This window comes from Chrysemys picta, chromosome 7 (genome assembly GCF_011386835.1).
Source record: "Chrysemys picta bellii isolate R12L10 chromosome 7, ASM1138683v2, whole genome shotgun sequence".
Taxonomy (NCBI): Eukaryota; Metazoa; Chordata; order Testudines; family Emydidae; genus Chrysemys; species Chrysemys picta.
The window spans coordinates 103,641,080-103,663,222 of record NC_088797.1 but is presented as its reverse complement, the minus strand read 5'-3'; the positions used below and the strand labels follow the sequence as shown (position 1 = coordinate 103,663,222).

General features: G+C 45.4%; 2 long non-coding RNA genes across 3 annotated transcripts in view; one reads left to right on the top strand and one right to left on the bottom strand.

The window, feature by feature from the left end:
* LOC112059778 (uncharacterized) overlaps positions 1–20,009 on the top strand; it is a 21,447-nt gene extending 1,438 nt beyond the window's left edge. The window contains exons 3-4 of one of the 2 annotated variants that reach the window (XR_006176005.2): positions 7,321–7,485; positions 19,331–20,009. This is a non-coding gene — a long non-coding RNA (uncharacterized LOC112059778). The remainder of the gene's footprint in view (positions 1–7,320; positions 7,486–19,330) is intronic. The other variant, XR_010589292.1, reaches the window with a different exon arrangement.
* Positions 16,869–22,143, bottom strand: LOC122174332 (uncharacterized). The gene is made up of 4 exons (XR_010589293.1): positions 20,195–22,143; positions 19,166–19,386; positions 18,719–19,042; positions 16,869–17,099 (listed from the first exon to the last, which is right to left on the bottom strand). It is a non-coding gene; the product is annotated as an uncharacterized LOC122174332 (long non-coding RNA).

The window sequence follows — 22,143 nt, the reverse complement described above, 5'->3', positions numbered from 1 at the left end:
TTTACCAAGAGTTCAACTGAATGCATGTTTTACCAAGAATCATAGTTCTGATCTGATGACATTTCATCTCCTACTGTATGTTTGTTTGTTTTTCTTCCTGAAAGGAGGTGATATAGTGTTGTTTTGAATGTAAGCACTTCAAACTGATCTGCTGAACCCTGAAACTAAAGTCTAATGGGAGTCTTTCCATTGACTTAAATGGAAGAAGCATCAGGCCCATTGTTCTTTTATTTTCAAAATCAATGGTGTTCCTACAACTCAAAATGCTTTTGTTTCAGTGAGCCTTTTCACAGTTGGTTTGTAATGTAGGCCTGGCCTTTTAGGCATTATTAAAATATAGAACAAGTAGAGGTATTTCATTTTTAAAAGTACATTTTAATGCACATATCAATATTAATACACATCTGCATTATGGCCTATATGATACAAAACAAGTTAAAGTGGCAAAATCCTTGGCAACAACTCCATGTTCTTACATATAATTATGTGTTTGCTTATAGTAATGAATTACAATGGACACAAATCAGCAAAAATTATCTACTTTGTCACCTCATATACATGAAATCCAATTTGTTCCCATTGAAGTCACAGGAAGTTTTCACATTGTCTTCAGAGATAGGAGGATTGGGCACTGAAGTAGACCCAGCCTACTGTGCCAGAACAGGTACTCCCAGTTAGGCCAATTAAGGAGCAGGACTGCACCTGAGGCTATAAAGGGTCAGAGAGAGACACAATGAGAAGGGACTGGCTAAGAGAGAGAAAACTGCAGGCAGTAGCACAGGCGTGAGCAAACTACGGCCCACAGGCCACATCTGGCCCATCAGACCTTTTAATATGGCCCTCCAGTTCCTGTCGGGGAGCGGGCTAAGGGGCTTGCCCCGTGCCGTGCGGCTCCCAGAAGCACCAGAATGTCCCCTCTCCGGCTCCTACACGTAGGGGCAGCCAGGAGGCTCCGCGCGCTGTCCCCGCCCCAAGCACAAGCTCTGCAGCTCCCACTGGCCGGGAACCACGGCCAATGGGAGCTCCGGGAGCGGTGCCTGCAGACAGGGCCGCATGCAGAGCCACCTGAAGCCTGCACCCCTGACCTCCTCCCGCACTCCAACCCCTTGCCTCAGCCCTGATCCCCCTCCTGCCCTCCGAACCCCTCGGCCCCAGCCCGGAGCACCCTCCTGCACCTCAAACCCTTCATTCCCAGCCACCCCCCAGAGCCTGCACCCCCAGCCAGAGCCCTCACCACTCCACACACACCCCCTGCCCCAGCCCGGAGCCCAGTCCTGCACTCTGAACCCCTCAGCCCTAGCTTGGAGCCCCCTCCCCCACACCCCGACCTTGTGTCCCAGCTCAGAGCCCCCTCCTGCACCCCGAACCTCTTATTTCTGGCCCCACCCTGGAACCCACACCTCCAGCCCAGAGCCCGTATCCCCTCCCACACCCCAACCTCCTGCCTCAGCCCAGAGCCCCCTCCCATACTCCAAACCCCTCTGCTCCACCTGCAGCCCCCTCCCACACCCTGAACCTCTCATTTCTGGCCCCACCCTGGAACCCACACCTCCAGCCCCGAGCCCGTATCCCCTCCCACACCCCAACCCCAGCCTCAGCCCAGAGCCCCCTCCCATACTCCAAACCTCTCTGCTCCACCTCCAGCCTGCAGCCCCCTCCCGCACCCTGAACCTCTCATTTCTGGCCCCACCCCAGAGCCCGCACCCCCAGCTGGAGCCCTCACCCCCCCACCCCAACCCCCAATTTTGTGAGCATTCATGGCCCGCCATACAATTTCCATACCCAGATGTGGCCCTCAGGCCAAAAAGTTTGCCCTCTACTGCAGTAGCAGGACTGCCAAAGTCCCCTGAGAGAGGAGGCAGTGAGAGCCCAAAATGTAAAGGGTGAGCTGAGGAACTGGTTTGTTTAAGTTTGGACAATAAGACTGCCTTAAAGAGACTGTGGGTATGGCAGCAAGTCCTTAGCAAGCTGGGGAGTAACCCTAGGGTTACCATACGTCCGGATTTTCCTGGACATGTCCGGCTTTTGGGGGCTCAAATCCCCGTCCGGGGGGAAATCCCCAAAAGCCGGGCATGTCCGGGAAAATCGGGAGGGCTCGGCCAGGGCCTCTTTGTCTGGGGTCACCGGGGTCGGTGCGGGGCCGGGGGCCAGGCCGGGCCAGGGTCGCAGTGCCGGGCCGGGCGGGGAGCCGGGGGCGCGGTGCCGGGGTCGGGGAGCCGAGCCGGGCCGGGGTCGGGGAGCCGGGAGCCGAGCCGGGGTCGGGGAGCCGGGCCGGGGTCGGGGAGCCGGGAGCCGGTCTGGGCCCGCGGGGTCGGGGAGCCAGTCCGGGCCTGCGGGGTCGGGGAGCCGGTCCGGGGTCGGGGAGCCGGGCCCGCGGGGCCGGGAGTTGGTCCGGGCCCGCGGGGTCGGGAAGCCGGTCCGGGGTCGGGGAGCCAGGCCCGCGGGGCCGGGAGCCGGTCCGGGCCCGCGGGGTCGGGGAGCCGGTCCGGGGTCGCCGAGCCGGGGGGGCCGCCGGGGGTGGTTGGCCGGGGCCGGCACCCCAGGGCCCGAGCCGACCCAGGCTGGAGCCGCCGGGGGCCAGCCTGGGCCGCGCCTCCTCCCCCCACACTCCCCCTTACCTGCTACAGGCTTCCCGCGACTCAAATGTTCGCGGGAAGCAGGGGAGGGGGCGGAGTTGGGTGGGGGGGCGTGGGCGGGGCTGGGGGCGGGGCCAGGGCCCCGGGGAGTGTCCTCCATTTGGAGGCACAAAATATGGTAACCCTAAGTAACCCTGTCTTGTGACACACTTCCCCTCCCAGGGGACTCTGGCAGTCCTGAACTCCTGCTTTCAGTAGTTTACTAGCTTGTTTCCTCTTTCAGCCAATTCCCCCTCACTGGTGCTATGTCTGTACTAGAAATGCTACAGTGACATATACTTACAGTGACGGAAGGGATTCTTCTGTTGCTGTAATAAATCCACCTCTCCAAATGGTGGTAACTAGAATTCTTCTGTCAACCTAGTGCTGTTTATGCTGCGGCTTAGGTCAGCTTAACTCTGTCTCCAAGGGGTGTGAAATTTTCACATTCCCGAGTGACATAGCTAAGGCCTTGGCTACACTCACGGATTCACAGTGCTGCCGCGGCAGCGCTGTGAAGCACGAGTGTAATCGCGCCGCCAGCGCTGCGAGAGCTCTCTCGCAGCGCTGCAAGTACTCCACCTCTCCGAGGGGAATAGCTTGCAGCGCTGCGAGCGAGCGAGCGTGCAGCGCTGCAGGCGCTGATTATACTGGCGCTTTACAGCGCTGCACTCGCTGCGCTCGGGGGGGGGGTGTTTTTTCACACCCCTGAGCACAGCAAGTGCAGCGCTGTGAATTGCCAGTGTAGCCAAGGCCTAAGTTTCAGGTGTAGACTAGCTCTGGGTCTCTCTCTGACCTTTTATAGCCCCAGGTACAGCCTGCCCCCTTAACTGACACAACTGGGAGCACTTGTTCTGGCAAAGGTTGTTGGATCTACCTCAGTTTCAGGGGCCAGCCACCCTGTGACAGGCCTAGTGTGATCATTTTTTATTCGTAACAAAAAGAACTATAAGTATATATGTGGTTTAATTTAGCCTAACTTTAAGAGCCTTCCTTAACCCAGTACAAGTAAGGGAATTAAAGGATGAACCTGAAATTTCATTGCAGGGTCTTCAAATACTGTGTGATCTTATATACTATACCATAAATTCTGCAGTAGCTTGGAACAATACATTGAATTAAGGATGGAGTTTCAGGCTTCACTTTGAATTTTCTTGCTTTTGAAGGTATTAAGTCAAGCTGGAAATGTTATTTGAAAAGGTTTTGTGTGTGTGGTTTAATGTAAATGGTAGTCTAATTTCTGTGCCTTTAAGCTCTGGTAATGCTGTAACATAAAAGAACAAAATCCATGTGGAAGTATGACTGATGCTGCATTAGTCTGTGGGTTGAAAATAAAAAGGATTATAAATGATTCACTAGGTGTAGAAAATAAGGTAAGAAGACTTATTGGGGGAAAAAAGTAAAAAGGTTTGTTCTGTTTATGCACAGCCTAAAGAAGGCACATAAAAGATATATGACCATCCACCTTGTTTTTATTTGTAAGGTGTATTTTATTGGCTTATTTTTATCACTAGCAGTAAATGTTTAGTTATCTAGTTACAATGAGACCAAGGTTGTTTCAATCATTAAACAAAACTAAGTCTATAATTACCTATTTTCTAAAGCTAGGAGTAAACTCCAACTTCCACATAATGTTAATGGAAAGATTATTGTAAAATTATTCATGTTAATGGTGAGATAAAACAGCAAAGCAAGGGAGTAAAGTCCAGCTTTCTATTGTGCTTCTGTGTAATTACAGAATGCATCACTGAATAGGAAGGAAAATGTTTAGTCTGCTTCCTATTTTTTGAGAACAAGTTTGCCCATCTCCAGTGGGGACATATTTAAATAGGAAGTGTATCCCAGGTGGTACAAAATTGAGCACTAAAGGAAATGACCACAATTTTCAAACCTGGGGGCCTCAAGCCAGGCATCTAAACCCATATTTAGGCATACAAATAGAACCATTTGGCATTTAGAGGTTTTTAACACCCACAGTTCCCAGCAACATCACTTCTCTTTTTTTTGTTGCATGTTAAATATGTGCTGTCACCTGTCATTTTGATATGAAGTACTATGTAGCTGCCTGGCTCTGATCAATAGTAGTGTGTGGCTAAAGTCCTTGTGTGGTTTTCAACACACGGATTTCACTGACAATCTGAGAGCATGCTGCAGTAGTTATTCCTATAACTGGTTTTTGAGTATTTTTGTGCATTTCAGCCTCTTCCATGCTTTTTGATGCACAAGGAGCACATATAACCCACAAGCAGCGATATAATTTTTATTAAAAAATAAAAAGTCATCCAACTGTACAACCAGTTTTAGATTTGTTTTTAATGCACTAGTGTGTGGGAATACCCAAGATCCCTCCTCAAAAGCCCTTGAATTGTGGTAACCTTCTCCCTACTCTGAAGTGTTACGGTTGTAACCACTTTCAAAGTATGTCAATGTTGACAATGGCCAAAGGAAATTGCTCAAAAATAGTGTGAGACATGAGTTTCTCCAGTGACTGAGTGTTATTCCTCAGCAATTCTCCAAGATCCTGGCAGCCTTGAGAATAACGGACCTAATAACAAATTTTAACTCATATAACCCTTATTTGGCAGCACTATAGACTGCCAGGGCAGCTTATCTATAACAAGATTAGTAATTATATGGTACTTGACAAACTTCCAGTTAATAATCACAACAGCCTTATGAGACAGGTAAGTGACAATTATTATTCCCACTTTAAAGATGGAGAAAATGGGAAAAAGAAGTTAAGTCCAAGTCCCTACAAGAAGCAGTTATCACAGCCAGGACTGTCTGACTCCCAGTCCTGTGCCTAAACTACCAGGTCATATGTATCTAATCTTGATAGAAAGAAGTGATGGTTTTGTGATTAAGGCACTGGACTGGGAATTAGGAGATCAGAGTTTGATTTTACATTCTGTGTGATTTCGAGCAAGTCTTTTAACCTCTCCGTGCCTCAGTTTCCTCATCTGTAAAATGGGGATAATATTACTCTCACAATAGACTTGTGAGATTAAGCACATATATTCTCATATTATGGTACAGAAAAATCTTTAAATGAAATCTGAGGTGAACAATTTCAAACCTGGGTGCTTAAAATAGGCTCCTAAATAAGTGTCCTGATTTTCAAAGGTGCTGAGCACTCAAACTCTAATGAAGGTTATGGGAACTCACCACCTATGAAAACAATCAGCCCAATTATTTAGGTACCTATCTTTAGGCATCCATTTTAGAAAATGTTGGTCTAATTTCCCATTAATGAGAGCTCACAGGACAAAATACTGACTGACTCATCAGACAAAACTGGTGTTGAAGTCAATGGAAGGTTTGACTGTGAAAAGAATTGTGAAAAGTTCAACATGTGGTTCCTGTTGCAGTAAGGTCAACAGCTATTAAATAATGACAATAAAAATGTGATTGCTGAAAGTTTAAGTTTTAAAAATAATATTGTCTCCTTCAAGTATTGACAGCATAGATCCCTACTCTGAGCCATGCCAAAGGTCTAAGCACCTATATTAGAACTTCTGGAAATCATGGACTGACCATTTGTTGTGAAGTTATATAAGGAGATATGCCTGCCCCCCAATTCTTCTTAGACCCCAGGCTCCTTCTTCCTTTTTTCCCCCCTTGCAGCCACTTCTATTATTATTCAGTGGGGCAGCCACCTCATCCCTTTAGATGTTGTGCTTCATGGTCCATTTATACACAACAGAATTGTCTGCTGGGGATGCAGATCATTTGGTGGATGGAGAACAAGAACCGCTACAATGTTGTTGGTCTTCTTTTACTGATGCTAATATGAGATTTTCTTTGATCTTGCTACTCTATGACTTCAGAAGCTTTCAAGACCTTCTAAGAAGGGTGGTGGAAAATCTGGATATCCAAATTTTGGTAGTTCAGGAAAAGACCTATCAGTTGATAGCCTATTGATAATTAATCATTGCAACAATTTACCCAGGGTCATGGTGAATTCTGCACCACTGACAAGTTTTAAATCAAGATTGGGAAATATTACCTCTGTTTGTTGACTAGATTCTCCTACCATTGTAGCACCTTCTAGAGATGGAGAGAGAGAGAATATCAAAGCCTTAGTTTCCGAATGGGAAAAAATACTTCGTAGTGGTGTATTTCACTCATGACACTGCAGTCAACTCAGTTGTAACAGTTACAATGCACTCTTAATTTTGACAGAAGAACTCCACCCTGTCTTTTGAGGTCAAGGTTAAAACAGAGGAAATGCTATTTGAAAGCCCAAACCTGTTCATTGTTAAAATAGAAGACACTCTTGAGATAATGGACATGTGCGCCTCCTTTCAGTCCTTGAGCCTTTTGCATATCATCTTGAAGAGGAAATCCACTCCATTCGGGTGTAATAGAGGTAGTCCTTTCCCCAGCAATGCAGAGGGTCTGTATCAACAGCTTCTTAAGAAATAGCCTTTCTCCAAACAGAATAGCAATCATGGAAAAGTCAAAGCCCTCATCTTTCACTTTATCCAGAGCATCTTCTAATGAGTAGTAAATTTGATGTGATATCAGTGAGACTACCTGTAAATCGAGAGGATGTCCACTACTCCATATTGCCTTATGGAAATAGTCTCTCCTTCATTATGGCATGGAGTAGAGCTGCTTTTTAACAAGTAAGACCTACAAAATATTCACAAAGAATATGTTCTTTAATTCCATTCCTTGATTCCATTTCCCCTCTCTTTTTCAGGGATTCTTCTCATGAGGAATTGCTAATGGAAGAAGTAGTTTCTTTCTTCCAATTACACACTCCATAAGAAGTCCCTCAACAACACAAAGCATGTATTTTCTTATTTATCATTCCAAAGAAATAAGCCAGACATCGTTCCACAATGGAGTTAAGAAAACAGAAGAGGTACATGAAAAGCTTCAAGTTCTGTATGATAACTTTAGTTTGTTTTATCTCTTCCCTAAGTCCACAAGATTGGTTTGTGGGTCTCAGTTCAAAGGTGCTTATTTCCACATTTCTTTCACACCAAGCCATTGAAAAATACTTGAGGTTCTGCATGAACAATGACCAATTCTACAGCAGAATACTCCCTTTTGGCCTTTCAGCAGCTCCAAGAGTCTTCACAGAATGCCTGCCAACCCATAAGTCCAGATTCTCAGCCGAGAGCTGTACCCTTTGAATCACCCAGGCAGTGCAAGATGGTCTGATTCTGGCTCAAGTGGTGTAGAACTCCTCACTGCCATAAAGCTTGCAGAGGTGGCTCCTGCACTAGCTATCCCTCTCCCCACCATATGGAGTGTGTTGGGGAGAAAAGGGACATTATAGGAACAGAAACGGGGAGTGGCAGAGTGGAGCTCAGTTATGTCTATCATCCACTGACTCCATTAGCAACTCTCTGTGTAAGTTAGAGCAGTCCATTGGCTGTTTTTTTCTTCTTGTTGGGGCCAACACACTCTGGTTCTCTGAGTCAGGGAGGTGTAACTAGCTGCCTGTCTCTGCTCTGCTCAGTTAAACTCTGTGGCAGGAGAAAATTTGGCCTGTCAAGTTATCCATGTGTACCCTACTTTAGTAATTACCTTTTAAGAGCTTGCTTTCTCTCTACAAGGGATCTAGTTGGGCCTACAGACAGTGTGTGTTCTATTCTGTTCTTTGAACCAGAGGCTAAACCACAAAAATATCCAAGGACTTTTAAAAAAAAATTAGTATTTGACATGCATTACAGAAAAATAATCCTAAATCTGGGCAATTCAGTTTGCAGAACATCTGAACATAGTTACTTTCAGAGTATGAATCAAACCCAAATCCATTCCCATCCATCAGCTTTATTTAATTATTTTGAAATCACTCTCCATTACTGCCCCCAGAACTTAACTTACATTTCCCCCATTTATATTCATATATTTATAACAATTGGATATCCAATGAGAAACACACATTTTTGTGATATATCTTACCCATCTAAATGTGTCAACACATAGCAGAGGATCCCTTTTTAGAGGGTGCAAGATTTGGTCAATGTCAGCTGCATTAAAAAGGCGCCTAGTCTGGTTTACAAATTGTACAGAGAGGCTTAAACAATAACTATTTGAAAATATTCAATCAATAGTAATTTCTTGCCATGCGTGGATATTCTACTAGACAAAAAAAAGTTTGCTTTGCAAAAGGATTGTGATAAGAATTGCATCTTTTTGCGGTACAGTAGAAAATTTCAGAAACTACCTGCAGTTTTTATGCATCAACCACAGAGGATGTCAGTGCTGACACATTAATTGCCTAGTATTGAGAGGACTGTTTGCCTCAAATATAAATGGAAACACTGCAATTGTAGATTTAAAGTGTTCAGTAGCACATGTAGAGGATATATAACTTATAAACAATTTAAATATTGATAGATGTGAACATGGTACAGTACATCATAGGAACAAAGAAGTTAGAAATGGAAGAGATCCATTAAATCATTAAGGCCATACCCCTGCAAGTATAGTATGTAGTCCTTTCAACAGAGGACATGTGTATTTAACCAAAACAAGTACTCTCCCCCCCAATCAGTAGTTAAAGCTTATGCTGCATAATGACAGAAATAACAAGGACATGTGATAATGGTTCTAGCCAGCCGCTCAGGTGCCATTAGGGAATAATGCACCAGTAAAGCTCAGAGTAACAATATCGGTGTATAACAAAAAAATATTCTATATTTTTATATCAGTGCCCTTACTAGTATGGATGGCTATTTCATATCTGTGTATAGACTTTTCTTTTTTAATCCATTAAACAGATGTTAATTTCCTTTGGTAGAAAAAGAACACGGCAGATATTTTGGTCAGAGTCTCAGGCAGGCACTAATTCTAAATAATGCTTCTAATAAAGTAACACTCCAGAAGGGCTATAGATTTACATCAGTCTTCAGAGGCTGCTGATGCCACCTACAGACTATCAGCTATTGCTACAGCTTCTAAACTCATATAAAGACCTTTGCCTCTGAGGATTATTCTGACACTGACTCAGAGGACTGTGCTCTTTTTGCCTTTAAACAAAATACGCTGTATCCAGAAAGCATTTGCTTTCTCACATTGGGATGTTTTGTGCACTTCTGAGGAACTGAAGGATTTACAACAGTTTTGGAGTTAAAGAAATGGCCTGATGAATTTGTCACATGACATATGTTTTAATGTAAGTTTAACCTCTGTCTTTATTAAGCACTGCTCTGTCTCTGATCTTTGTATCACCATGTTCCCTATCTCTGACAACCCACACCATTTTCTTCATCATTGCACACTTGTTTCCTAGTCCACATCCCTCCACCTAACCTTTCCATGGCCTCCAATCCATCGATGTTAATGACTTCCCTGCCTCCTCTTCCTAAAACTATTCTCCATCTCCTTCATTGGTTCAGTCATTGAATTCCTGTTCTTTAATCTCTCCACTACCCTTAACTCCTTCCACCACAAAATCTGTTGCAATAATCTACATCTGCTTCCTCTACTGCATTGCTGAATGCTTGTGGAGAAACTTCCATGATCATGTGGACTTCCTCGATTTACAAATTTGTTCTCTCTTCATTTAGAGCCTGATACTAAACCCATTGACAAGAGTGGGCTTTGGATCAGGACCTAGTTCTGCCATTTTCTTGGTCAAGCAGCACTACTTTTGAAAACCTCATGAATCATATACTCACAATCTCAGGACCTGTTTGCCACCTTCGACATTTTCCTATAACTCTTCCCTCCTGTGTTTCACAGAACCAATGGATTTTGAGAGGTCATCTAGTCCATCCCACTGTGCTGAGGCAGGATCCAATATACCTAGACCATCCCTGACAGTTGTTTGTCTAACCTGTTTTTAAAAACCTCCAGTGATGGGAATTCCACAACCTGCTTTGGAAGACTATTCCAGTGCTTAACTATCCTTATAATTAGCAATATATTTTCCACTGCATGTGCAACATCTTGCTGATCTTTTCAGTACAATTGACAAGATCTGTCATGACCTCTATCCTCCTTCTCTTCCATTGTACTTTGTTATATAAGGCCTTTCCTATTAAGAATCATTGAGGTAGCCACTCAAGGAGAAACTATAGAAATAGTGGATGCAATGCAGGTAACCACCCAGAGTGTTGTTAGGAGATATTGTGAGGTTAATGGCCCAGTCTCACTTTTGGAGGCAGATGGCCAAAATGGAGGAGCATGGAGCTAATGGGATATTCTAGGTTCCAAACACAGAGGCTGGAGACTGGAAGAATGCAGTTGGAGTGAGCAAACAGAAGGAGTCTCTGTGGGTCTCTGGAGAGAAAAGGCAAAAAGGTAGATGTTTCTTAGAAGGAGGGTTGGAGTGCCTTATCTAGGATTTCTGCAAAAGAGGACTGTCTGTGTGCAGTTTGTTCCTGATGCTGTTCAAGGAAACAGGACTGGTGTACATTTTTGTAAAAAATAAATAAATTGCACTAAGAAAATATCTTGAGTACATCTCACTGATATCCCATACAAATGGAAACCATCCAGCAAAGCTCTGAATTTTGGTTACCACTCAGCCAAAGGGGCAACAACCGTTTCCTTCTCTTCACTTAACAATTTTGAGGTTTCTCACCTGCTCTCCTCTGATCTATCAACCTGTCTCAGTTACCCTGTTTCCTGTTGTCTCATGATCTCCTTTGCACTTACTCTCACTCCCTCCTTCAACTTTTCCTTAACCTCTCTCTTCTAGCTCTTTGCCCTCACAATACAAGCATGCTGTGTTCTCTCCCAAACTCAAAACCCACCTATGACCCGTCTTGCCTTTTCAGCCACTTCAGTTACTGACTTCCCTCATCTCTAACCTTGTCAGATACTCCACCTTCAACTGTTTCTTTGAGTTCTTCTTTTCTATTCACATCTCTGATCCCCTCCAATCTGGCTTCTACCCTCTCCACTCCACTAAAACTGCTGTCCTCAAGATTGCTAACAACTGCAGCATGGCTAAACCTCAGAACCTCTACTTGATTCTCATCCTTCTTTATTTCTCCACTCAGCCCTCCCACTTTCCAGGGTGATCTCATAGGGATCCATCCTTGGCCCACTCCTCTTATCTCTCTCCACATCCTTTCCAACTTATCCACTCATCTACCTAATCCACCCCTGGCTTCAGTTGCCAACTTTATGCCATTGACTTAGGGCATGGCAACACTTGTGAGTTAGAATGCATTAAAGCAGCCCTGTGCGCTCTAACTCACAACGTGTCCACACTGGCAAGGCATGTAGAGCGTCCGGACTCCACGGCTAGAGCGCTCCTGGTACTCCACCTCAGCGAGTGGAATAACGTTTGATGCGCCCCTGCTGGAGTGCCGCAGCGCCAGTGTGGACACCCTGGTCTGTTAATGCGCTCTGATTAGCCTCCAGAAGTGTCCCACAATGCCTATTCTAGCCACTTTGGTCATCACTTTGAACTCTACAGCCCTGCCCTCAGGTGACCAACCGTCAGACCTGCCCTTTAAATTCTCTGGGAATTTTGAAAATCCCCTTCCTGTTTGCTCTGCCAGACATGGAGTGCTCTCAGCGAATCTTTCCAGGTGGCCATGCCTCCACGCGCCAGGCGATCTCCAGTATGGAGCAATGGCAAGGTGCTGGACCCCATCAGTGTTTGGGGGACGGAACTGTCCAGTCACAGCTGCGGTCCAGTCGTAGGAATTACGATACCTCTGGGCAGATATCAAGGGACATGATGGAAAGGGGCCATGACTGGGACGCACTGCAGTGCAGGGTTAAAGTGAAGGAGCTGCAAAATGCCTTCCGCAAAGCCCGCGAGGCAAACCGCTGCTCCGGTGGTGCCCCCGCAACCTGCCATTTCTACAAAGAGCTGCATGCAATACTTGGGGGCGACCCCACCTCCACTCCAAGGACCACCATGGACACTTAAGAGCCCAGTTCAACAAGGCAGGAGGAGGAGGAGGAAAGCGAGAGCGAGGGCGCTGAGAAGGAGGAAGACCTAGATGCATGCAGCCAGGAGCTGTTCTCAAGCCAGGAGGAAGGTAGCCAGTTGCGGCGGCTGGTGCTTGGGGAAGGACAAACACCAGAGGAGGTTCCCGGTAAGCGGCTTTTATTTTGGGAAGGAAGTTATTCGGTGTGGGCTCTTGGGGTGAGGAGGGTTAGGGCTGCATGCATGCCTAGATGCGGAATAGGGCGTTGATGTGCTTTCTCACATTGCGTTAATTGGCCTCAGTGTTCTCTTCAAAGATCTCATCCAGAAGCTGGGCAATGCTCTTGCACAGGTTTCTTGGGAGAGCCACTGTGGTCCTTGTCCCAGTCAGGCTAACATGTCTGTGCCACTGTGCTGTGAGGGGTGGGGGGACCATTGCTGCCCACAGGCAAGCTGCATATGGGCCAGGGTGGAAGCCGCATTGTAGTAGAAGATCCTCCCTTGCTTCCCAGGTCACCCTCAGCAGCGAGATATCTTCCAGGATGAACTCCTGTGGAAAATGTGGGGACAGTGTTCAGAATAGGGGTCCTTTTCAGCTGTTGGCTCTCCCCAAGGCACAGAAACCCAGAGGACAGTACAGCCATGAAACAATCAGTCCCCCTTGACCCTGTGCTTACTCACCATTTTGGGGCTCCCGTGGGTTATGTGGGCTCGCTTTGGGATGGGCAAATTATGCTTTTGTGTAGACTGTGCTTGCCCTTAAGTATGGGGGAATCATTGCTCTGTCTGGTGTGAACAATGCTGCCTCTGTTAAGTGTTGCATTTTGCCTTTACAGATGCAACCTTGAGCTCTCAGGCGTCTGTGTTATCACCAGCCGAAAGACTGCAAAGAATTAGGAAGAGGCCACGTAAAGCAAAGACGACATGCTGCATGAAGTAATGCAGCAGTCACTTAACGAGAATCTAAAAGGAGTGGAGGGAGAGTGAAAGGAGGATTTGCCAGCAGAATGAGGTGCGCCGGCACAAAAGCGCGGGGTTCCGGCAGCAAAGCCCGGATCAGCTGGTAAGCTTCATGGAGCGCCAAGCGGACTCGATCCAGGCGCTCCTAGCCATGCGGGCGGAGGACTAGTGTGCCTGCCACCCACTGCAGCCCTTGTCCCCAAACTCTTTCCCTTGTACCCCCATGTCACCTCCAACCCACTTTCCTCAACATCCAGGTTCTTATCGCCACCAGCTGCCTCCAACACCTGTAGCTTCACCACCCAGCCCTGAAAACTACAACCCTTACCCACTGCACTCAACCCGCATCATCATTCATTATAGCCATCCTGAAGTGCAGCACTCATTGCACAGCACTCCAGAGAGGAAGGCTGAGTATGAGAATAGGACATACGCAAATCTGTGATTGTACTGTTCCCCACCCCTCCGCCTTGCCCTTTCTGTTTCCCAGCAGTTGTGTTTCTTTTCAATAAATGGATTTTTTGGCTTTGAAAACATTCTTTATTATTCATAAAGTAAAAGATACCTTAGCCCAGGAAAGCAATGGGCACTGCAAGTCAGCGTAGCAAACATAGATTCCTACTAACATTGGAACCACTGCACTTCACTCCCGTGCCGGGCACCAGACATTACTGGTGGCTTTCAGCCACAGATTGCTCCCTCAAGGCATCCCTAATCCTTTCAGCCCTGTGCTGGGCCCCTCTAATAGCCCTGCTCTCTGGCTGTTCAAATTCAGCCTCCAGGTGTTGAACCTCCGAGTTCCATGCCTGAATGAATCTTTCACCCTTCCCTTCACAAATGTTATGGAGGGTACAGCACACGGATATAACCGTGGGGATGTTGTCATCGGCCAGATCCAGCTTCCCATACAGAGAGCGCCAGCATCCCTTTAAACAGCCAAAAGCACAGTCCACAGTCATTCTGTACTGGCTCGGCCAGTTGTTGAACCACTCCTTGCTGCTGTCAAGGCTCCCTGTGTAGGGTTTCATGAGCCAGGGCATTAAAGGGTAAGTGGGGTCTCTAAGGATCACAATGGGCATTTTGACTTCCCCTATGGTGATCATCTCATCTGGGGAAAATGTCCCAGCTTGCAGCTTCCTCAACAGGCCAGTGTTCCGAAAGATGTGTGCGTCATGCACCTTTCTGGGCCAGCCTGCGTTAATGTCAATGAAACGCCCATGGTGATCCACAAGCGCCTGGAGAACCATAGAGAAATACCCCTTCCGATTAATGTACTCAAAGGCTAGGTGGGCTAGTGCCAGAATTGGAATATGCATCCCATCTATCGCCCCTCCGCAGTTAGGGAAACCCATTTGTGCAAAGCCAGCCACAATGTCATGCACGTTACCCAGAGTCACGGTTCTTCTGAGCAGGATGCGATTGATGGCCCTGCAAACTTGCATCAACACGATTCCAACGGTCGACTTTCCCACTCCAAACTAGTTAGCGACCGATCGGTAGCTGTCTGGAGTTGCCAGCTTCTAGATTGCAATAGCCACGCACTTCTCCACCGGCAGGGCAGCTCTCAATCTCATGTCCTTGTGTCGCAGGATGGGGGCAAGCTCCTCACACAGTCCCATGAAAGTGGCTTTTCTCATCCGAAAGTCCTGCAGCCACTGCTCGTCATCCCAGACTTGCAGGACGATGAGTAGATATCATCATTGGAGTCCTCACTGTCAGTTTGGATCTTAAGGAGTAACTTGACTGCCAGACGTGACGTGCTGGCGAGACTTGTCAGCATATTCCTCAGCAGTTCAGGCTCCATTCCCGCAGACTGAAAGGGAAGACAGAACGCGCAGTACAAAAAACATTGAAAGATGGAGCCAAATGTGGACGGAAGCACAGGGATTCCTGGGATGTGAACCGATGCATCACAGGGTGTTGGGACAGGACCTAGAATGCCCCGCCCTTCCTGTCCCCTTCCCACAAGCCACAGCACCAGAATGGGAAGAGGTGCTCTGTGGGATAGCTGCCCATAATGCACTGCTCCCAATGCCGTTGCAAGTGCTGCAAATGTGGCCGCACCAGTGCGCTTGCAGCTGTCAGTGGGGACAGATTGCAGCGCTTTCCCTACTGCGCTCTACGAAGGCTGGTTTAACTCAAAGCACTCTACATTTGCAAGTGTAGCCATGCCCTTACAAAACTACTTCTCTGCTTCTGGTTTGTCTCCTTCCACCCAACCCTGCCTCTTCACTTGTCTCTCTGACATCTCATCTGTATGCGTTGTCAGGAACTTCAACTTAATGGGTGAAATCCTGACCTCAATGAAGTCAGTGGGAATTGACTCCCCATTCCCATTGACATTAATAGGGTCAGGATTTCATCTGGTATGTCTAAAGCTGAAATCCTGCTTTCCCTTCCAGAATCTTCCTGCTCTTCTCTTTTTCTGTCAATGTGCACTGCAAAACCATTTCCCAGTCACCAAAACCCATGCTTCTACCCACACCCAAATATTCTCTTTGATACTTCCCTTTCTCTCACCTTGAACTTCCAGGCTGTGTCAAAATATGGCTTTCTTCCTCCATAGCCTCTGTCAACAAAGATTTCTTCACTCTGTTGTCTTCTCCATTTTGACTGTTGCCATTGTCTTCTCCCTGGCCCCTCTGACATCCACATGGACCCCGCCCCCAGTCCATTTATAGTGTGCTTTCTAGGATTACCCTCTTTGCCCATCATCCCCATCATGTCACTAACCTCTCCCATCAGCACCATCTCTCCTTTTCCTCCTCCTCAAGTTCATTCCCCAGCACATTGGGGGAGTGCTCCCTGCTACCAACCTCTGTGTAGCATTCTGTGTACTGTTCCTGATCCTGGGGTCGCTGTGGAGAGGGGGCAGGACCATGGTCTCACCCCCGTTTCTACCCATCTCTGCCTCTTTTGGGGTATCAGGTTTCCTTTGGGAAGTAATGAGGGAACAGCCCATGGACTCCCCTGACTACAATTCTGCCTGGAGGATCTTGCAAGAGGGGAAGGCTCCTTACATGCTCATCACCTCCTCATTGTGTATCCTATAAGGTCAAGACCCTAAGTCAAGGAAATAAAGTTGCCAATAAAAGTCAGCATTTTTTATAAAGAAGTACTCGTTTGTCTTTGAAAGTGTGTACTCTTTTCGCCCTGTGATAGCTGATTACTATTTTGTAATGAGAGTGATCCAGGTTTGTACAGTTAGGTAGTCTCACTAGTTCAGAAAATCAAGATGTCTTTTGTGTGTGTGTGAAAACGTTAACAAAAATAGTGTTTTTAATAGGTTTGTATAAATGAGTTCCCAGATTAATGCTTAATAAGCACTGTTTTGGAGTAAGACCATGAATATGTTCCTATTAGTGCTGCATATAATTTACCAGAATTGGAACAGGAAGTAACATGATAGAGTTAAAAAAAAAGTGGAGTTACGTAGGAGCCCTTCTTACATCTATATAGTTTAATTTTACATATTTTATCATACAAGTACTGAGAAATAATATTTCTGTGTACAATATAACATTGTATCTGCCTTGAGTTATTGTTAACCATAACATTATGAATTTCTCCCAGGATTTTTATTTCTTCTCCTCAGTGAACTGGAATTACATGTACCTCTGTCCATTGTTATGTCTTTGTCTGGGGTTGTGTCAGGGAAGTGGTTTCAAGACCTAATAGCCAAAGAAATACATTGTATTTACCTGATCCACATAAAAATCATGATTCCTTGCTGTGTATAAAACTAGGATTCTGTCCAATTGTGTTCATTTTTAATGGGAATTCCTAGCTTGAATATAATAAAATAAAACCTGTGTCTGTCAGGAATATGTTTCAGTGCTTCAAAGGGCACTATAATATCATTATTAGTAAATGTTTGCAATATACAATTCTTTGTAGACTTAGTTATTCATGCTCAGAGAAAAATTAGTAACACAGTCCAGAGTAACTACCTATTTTAAGAGATTTTGCATCTTTAATTTTTTTATCTCTGAGTTTGATACTGACTCTGTAATTGGGTTCTGTGTGACTTGAGGGGAGTAGTAGATCAGCTGGGAACGATGGGAGGTTTGCCAGATTAATTTGGCCTGCTGCCTGTTGTTCAATCTGGAGCCATTGAAGTCCTGGGTTTCCCTGGGATCATGCTGCCAAACACTCCATATGGGATGCCCAGAAATATAGCCTAAGTTAGGGAGATTTAGTTCTCCCATGTCTCAATGGGCCTATACATTTTTAACAGCAATTCTTGTTTTTTGCCTACCAAATGAACCTTGAAAAGGTCTTGTGAAGCTTATTAAAGAATGAGGTTTTAAATTCTCTGAAACAGTTGTGGTTGACATAGGAGATTAGGGAGGATATTTATTTTGAGAAGCAACAGCCTTCCTATAACTGTTATGGGGAGATTCATTCCTAAAATTTAACAGCATGGGATTAATTTCCAGTTTTTGAATTAGGTTTAAGATCACTTTAGCCCTCAAATATTTATTCCATCTTGGGGGGATTTAAATTGGGCCACTATTTCAGGTTGAAATCTTCCACAGATTTGTTTAAATTCAGTATGTAAACTGAACACTAGCCAAATGATAGTTGTACTGGGGAATGAGGGACTTGATTGTATAGTAAACACCAAGAGTTCATTGGACTACAATGCCATTTTATAATCTCACTGCTAACTCATATTCATTTCCAGTAATTTGAAACATGTCATAGTTTCCACAAATGGCCCAATTACTAGATAAAATAGTTGTGGGGACAGAGAGTCTCTTTGTCAGGTTCCATTTGATTAAAAGGGAAAGACATATTTTACCATTAATAAACAGATTTGTTTGTTGGATGGTGTATTTTGGTCTTATAAAGGTCTTAATTGTGTCCCAGGCCACTCTACACAGTCGAATGCCCTTTTTTCCCCTTTAAAAAAAATCCATAAAAGAGCTGAAATCCTGACAGGAGAGTGGTGATGAGCCCGCTGATGTAGGGGAAAGGCACTTGAGTAAGTGTGTACATGCAATATTCCTTATAATGTGTTTTTTCCCATTTTCATGAAACCACATCTCCCTCCCTCCCACCATCTTTCCTCCCCATTTAAAAATAGCACACACCCCACCTATAATTTTAGAAAACAAACATATTGAGTTTTCGTTGCTCTACAGATCTAATGCTACAAAATAAAATATTAGGGAATAAATTAAAACAGAGTGGTGGTCTGATTACACAATCCACATCAGCCTAGTGTCCTGTGGTTGGTCAGAGGTAGAACAAACAGTGGTAGAATCAGCATCTGTTATTCACTTACTCGGCTTGCTGGGCTCGGCAAGGGCATGTGGAGTACTTTATTTATCTGAACAGAGAGGTCCATTTTATCCTCTTGAGAGATCTCAATGAAACTTTCATAGAGATACTGTGCAATCCTCTCCTGAAGATTTCTAGGGATGGCAGCCTTGTTTCTTTCACGGCAATTGGAGATTTCCCATACCACTCTACGATGAGTTTGCCTGGCACCATGTCAGTAAACAAGTTAGCAGTATATGGCCACAGGTGGCTTGGACACCAGTAGCAGCTGGGTCCTTTATGACTTTGTCACCCCCAGGAGTGAGATATCATCCAAAATCACCATTGCCTGTGAAAACAATGCCAGTATTCATTACACTTGTTTTATGCCCATACCCAGGGAGTGGCACCCAACGTTTATAGCTTTCATGGAACAGAACGCCCCCATTCCTCCCCACTAGGCCATACTCACCATGATTTGAGCTGCAGAGTGGTGCTGTAGTGAGGTGCTCCAAAGCTAAAGTGTCAATAAGCATTTCCTATTTATGGGAATAATGTACGGGAGTTTTGAGACTTATCTTTCCTTGATTGTTGTGATTGTAAAGCTAATGGTGCATCTGTATATTTTAATCAACAGCTTCTGGCATGATGGTCTTGTCAGGTGCCCTCTCCATGCCTGCTCAACATCTGACCCTGATCAGGAGGAGAAATAAGAGGTTTAGGGAGGATATGTTCTGCAAGATCCTCCAATTCTTTACAGCTTCAGACTATAAGTGCAGTGCTTGGAGAGCCCATCTGAACATGACCATGGAGAAGGACCAAGAATGGAGAGAATGGTTGCTGCAGGAGAGGCATAAGGACCGAGATGCATCAGGAAATATGCCAGGACATAATGGCTTTGCTCAGGGAATAAACTCAAATGTTGCAGAGTATTATTGACATACATGCCCAAACTCAGCAAACTTTCCAGTCCTTGGAGAATTCCATGGTTGCTCTCCCTATATCCCCCAACATTCCACATGAGGCACCATGATGTACCTCCTTACCCCTACCTTTCCATGCTGAACAACAGAGAATAATACCTACACGTGTACCGATTTGAAAAAAAACACAGGTTGGTGTATATGTAATCTACTAAACTGTTGTAGCTTTTATATACATGGTCATAAATGTTCACTATTTACTTCCATTTTCAGTTAGGATTTTATAATTTACTCTGTATAGTGTTGGTAAAAGTTTTTTAACCTTGTATATGTTTGTTTGCACTTTCATTTTATTTCCTGTTTCTTTGCACATAATAAAGTTCTGTTTTTGGATACGCTGAGCATCTATATTAGTTTTCAGCAAGCATTACCGAATTCATAGGTGGAAGTAAAGATCCACACATATTTATGACTTTACACCAAGCATTACAGAATTCGTAGTGGGAGGCAAAAACCCACGCATACTTAATCGACCATACTCCTGTGGCTGACTCTTACAATGGTCATTTAAGACCTACCTCAGCAGCAAAGCTCCACAGCCCTCGTGCATGGCTGTTCAATAGCCCTTGCGTGTGGCTGTTCAATTTCATCAGACAGCTGGTCCACCTTGCCCCTCTGCCCTGGAAACAGCTTTTCCCCTTTGTTTCATGTATATGATCCAGTACACAACAAGCAGCTATAACCTTGGGGATATTTTTCTCACTGAGAGCCAATCTAGTGAGTAACACTGCCAGCATCCCTTCAGTCTACCAAAAGCACATTGAGTAGTCGTTCTGCACCTGATGAGCCAGTAGTTGAATCTTTCCTTGGCACCATCAAGGTGACCAGTGTACAGCTGCATGAGCCAAGGGAGCAAGGAGTAGGCTGCATCCCCCAGAATCACTATTGGCATTTCAACATCACCAATGGTAATCTGCTGGCTGTGGAAGAATGTTCCTGCTTGCAGCTTTTTGAAAAGTCCTGTGTTTCTTAAAGATGCAAGCATCATTCACCTTCCCTGAGTGGCCCACCTCCATATGAGTGAAGTGTCCCCAGTGAACAATACACTTGCATAACCTTGGAAAGTATCCCTTTCTGCTGATGTACTCAGTGGCAAGGTGGGCTGGTGCCAGAATAGGGGTATGTGTGCCATCTATCACTGCACTGCAGTCAAGGAGCCCCTTGCTGCAAATCTAGCCACTATTTCTTGCACATTGCCAAGAGTCACAGTCCTGCATAGCAGGAGATTTGTCATGGCCTTACGCACTTGGATGACAATCTATGGATTTTCCAACTCCAAACTGATAGTCCAGTGGCCAATAACAATCTGCCATTGCAAGCTTCCAGAGTGATTGCCATTTGCTTCTCCACTGTCCATACAGTTCTCATTTTGGTGCCTCTGTGCTGCAGGTTTGCACACAGCTCCAGAAATGTGGCTGTGAAACCTGAGGCATTAAAATAATGTCATTATTGGAAATATCCTACACAACTTCATGTAGACCAGTGGATCAATTCATTCTTAACATATATTTGAGAGATCTTATGACCTCAAGCAGGACAAACGGGAATCTTTCCCCAACATCTGGAATCTGAGAGGTGAATATTTCCCTGTATAGAAGGATCCCGTATGTACCGTACATGACAGAGTCTTACTTCTTCGGATGGTAGATTGAGATGTATGTTTTGGAGAGAGCGGGAGAGATGATGACAATGAGGGGCAGGGAATAGTGCTGGATCATAGAAGAGTAGGACAGAAAGGGACCTCAATAGGTAATTTAGTCCAGTCCCCTGCCCTAGACCATTCCTGACTGGTGTTTAGCTAACCTGTTCTTAAAGAAAACCTCCAGTGATGGAGATTCCACAACCTTCCTCAGCAATTTGTTCCAGTGTTTAATTACCCTGACCGTTAAGAAGTTTTTTTCTAATGTCCAACAGCATTGGCCTGCTAAACCCAGGGTTGTGAGTTCAATCCTTGAGGGGGCCATTTAGGGATCTGGGGCAAAAATCTGTCTGGGATTGGGCCTACTTTGAGCAGGGGGTTGGACTAGATGACCTCCTGAGGTCCCTTCCAACCCTGATATTCTATGATAATGAACCTAAAACTTCCTTGAAATTTATGCCCATTGCTTCTTGTTCTATCCTCAAATGTTACAGAGAATAATTTTTCACCCTCCTCTTTGTAAGACCCTTTTACGTATTTGAAAACTGTCATCGTGTCCCCTCTCAGTCTTCTCTTCTCCAAACTAAAGAAACCCTATTTTTTAATCTTCCCTCATAGGTCATGTTGTCTAGCCCTTCAATCATTTCGGTTCCTCTCCTCCGGACTTTCCCCAATTTGTCCACATCCTGCCTGAACCGCGGCGACCAGACCTGGACACAATAGTCCCGCTCCCCTGGCCAGCTCTGACCCAGGCTGGGTGATGGCACGTTTCCTGCTGGGCAAACCCTGTGCGCGCTCCGCTTTCGCTTTGTAAAAATCAACAGCGTC